Genomic DNA, 2933 nt, shown 5'->3' on the forward strand with positions numbered 1-2933 from the left:
AATAATAAAGGAACAAACTTGTTCAAACATCCCCATAGAAAGAAAAAAATCATAACATGCTCTAACTTAATCGTTAGAGGTAGGGTCGACATAAGTCCCCTCACAATCTACACACGCATAAGATGATACTGATGCACCTGAACTAAGGAAGTCGACATTTGGAAAGACTTTACTACTTGTATGATCTAGCTCATCCTCATTCCCTTCCTCAAGGTAGTCTCTTTCAGGAGTCCTCAAAGCTATTGACCATTTTGGATCGAGTTGGTCAGGTACATAAAAGACTTGCTTGGCTTGAGAGGCCATCACAAAAGGGTCTTCCTTATGTCCAATTCTACCAAGGTCAATAGAAGTGAAACCCAAATCGTCTACTTTGATGCCATTTCTGTTGTCAACCCAGTCACACTTAAATACTGGGACTTTGAGTACCAGATAGTCAAGCAGCCATATCTCAGTTATAACACCGTAGTAACCCATTTATGAAACAACGGGGTTCTTATCCTTGGCACTAGAAATTTGCACTGTTGTCGCTATTAAACCCACACCACTGTTTTGGTTTACTAGTGAAGCTTCATGATCCTTCGTAAGAAAACGGTATCCACCAATAACATAGCCTGAACACTTTAGAACGTCTCGACGAGGTCCTTGAGCTATAACTTTCAGGGTGTTTGAAAGTTTGTTACTGGTAACTGCTGCCTCCTCCTTAACCTGATTATCCAAGTTATCCAAGAATCTTAGTCGAATTTAGCAAAGTTGTATTAGATGTAAAATAATTTCAGATAATCTTACCCTTTGACGAATCCAATAAATGAATGTGCGAGTGTGCTCATCTTGATACCATTTGGCTGACTTACGAGGATAAGTAAGCTTTAGGTGTTCCATATGCTTCCTATCAAGTTAAGAAAAAAGCTTGGTCACCATTATCTGTCTAGGTGAAATAAGGAAAAAAAAAATCCTATACTAATATACTCGATATAAGGTTGAATGTCATTAGTGTTTGCCAAAACACATTGATGAGCTTGCTCCCAAGTCTTCTCGACGACTTCAACAACATTCATACCACCAAGAGGCTTTCCCTTAGAAATTGTATTTTCTTTCTCCGTATTATTAGTATCCATGTTTCTAACTGATGGGACTCCCACTGCATTCACTCCAGATAAGTACTCGCTAAGAAACTCAACAGCTTCTTCAAGGATATAATTTTCAGCAATGCATCCTTCTGGACGATTTCGATTCCGCACGTAGCCCTTTAGTATTTTCATGAACCTAATATTCAAAAAGTAACAAAAAAGAGAAAATACAAACAAACAAACAATCAAATTGATGAAGCTTTACTGAATTATTGAAAGTAGTTAATTCAATTTTTTGTGTACTTGCCTCTCAAATGGATACATCCAACGAAAGAATACTGGTCCACAAAGCTCAACCTCCCTTATAAGATGAATAGATAGATGCACCATGACGTCAAAGAACGATGGTGGAAAGTACATTTCCAGTAGACATAAAGTGAGGACCAAATTGTCTTGAATTTCCTTTAATTTGGACACATCCACTACTTTGGTGCAAAGAGAGTTGAAAAAGAAACACAACCGAGTGATGGTATACCTCAAGTGCTTTGGCAACACTGATCGTATTGCCACAGGAAGAAGTTGTTGCATCAATATGTGATAGTCATGAGACTTGAGACCATACACTTTTAGATCTTGCATCGACACGCGGTGTCTAAAATGTGAAGAATATCCATCTGGCACTTTGAGTTCACGCAAAGTGTTGCAAACTGTTACTTTCTCAGCTCTAGATAACGTATGACATGCTGGTGGAAGATAAGTCCTATTTTCCCTTTTCTCTGGTGCTAGTTCCTTCCTCATGTCCATTTCTAAGAGGTCTAGGCGACTTTTGAGGTCATTTTTTGTCTTGTACTTAATGTTAAGTAGTGTGCCGATGATGCTATCACAAATATTTTTCTCAATATGCATGACATCCAAGTTGTGTCGCACAAGCAAGAATTCCCAATATTCAAGCTCAAAAAATATGGATCTCTTCTTCCAATATTTACCACTTTCATTCTCATCAGAAGTGCTAGGCTGCTTCTCTCGTGTTTGTGACTCTTCATTGGATGCCTTTGACTTCTTTCTTGATGTTTTTGGCTTTGGAATCACCAGCTTTGGTTTCCCCCATCTAACTTTCATCCCTTTGAGCTTCTCTGAAATCACCTCTCCGCTTAACGGTCCGATGTGATCTTAAGTCTTGCTGACCATTAAATGCCTTCCTTTGCCTTCAATAACGATGATTTTTTGGAAGGAACTTTCTATGGGACTGATATATGTTTTTATTTGAGTGTTTCAATCTTGTAGAATCAGTTTTCTCACCACATATTGGACAAGCAAGATATCCCTTGACACTACACCCAGCTAAATTTCCAAGAGCAGGAAAATCATTGATCGTCCATAGTAGAACAACCCTTAATGTAAAAGATTCTTGCTTGTAGGCATCATAAACCTCCACACCAGGATTCCAAAGAGCCTGTAAATCTTCAATTAAAGGTCTAAGGTAAACATCAATATCATTACCAGGTTGCCGGGGACCTGATATCAACATTGTCAGCATCAGAAATTTTCTCTTCATACATAACCATGGCGGAAGATTGTAAGTGATCAACATAACCGACCAGCAACTATGCCTAGAGTTGAGATTACTATGTGGATTGATCCCATCTGTCGAAAGAGCAAGTCGCAGATTTATTGGATCTTCAGCGAACTCTGGCCACCTTTTATCAACCTCTTTCCATGCTGGAGAATCTGCTGGATGACGCATTTGACCATCAACTTCTACTCTTCTATCTGCATGCCATACCAAATCTTTTGATGTATGAGCGGATTGAAACATCTTTGCAAACCTTGGGAGAGGTGGAAAGTACCACAAAACTTTCGCAGGCG

At 39.0% G+C, this 2933-nt stretch overlaps 1 pseudogene; it reads right to left on the reverse strand.

Moving 5' to 3' along the window:
• Nucleotides 1-474: 474 nt before the first annotated feature.
• Nucleotides 475-2727, reverse strand: LOC147504249 (uncharacterized; annotated as a pseudogene).
• Nucleotides 2728-2933: the final 206 nt, after the last annotated feature.

The sequence above is a fragment of the Coptis chinensis genome, chromosome 4 (assembly GCF_015680905.1).
Source record: "Coptis chinensis isolate HL-2020 chromosome 4, ASM1568090v1, whole genome shotgun sequence".
NCBI lineage: Eukaryota > Viridiplantae > Streptophyta > Magnoliopsida > Ranunculales > Ranunculaceae > Coptis > Coptis chinensis.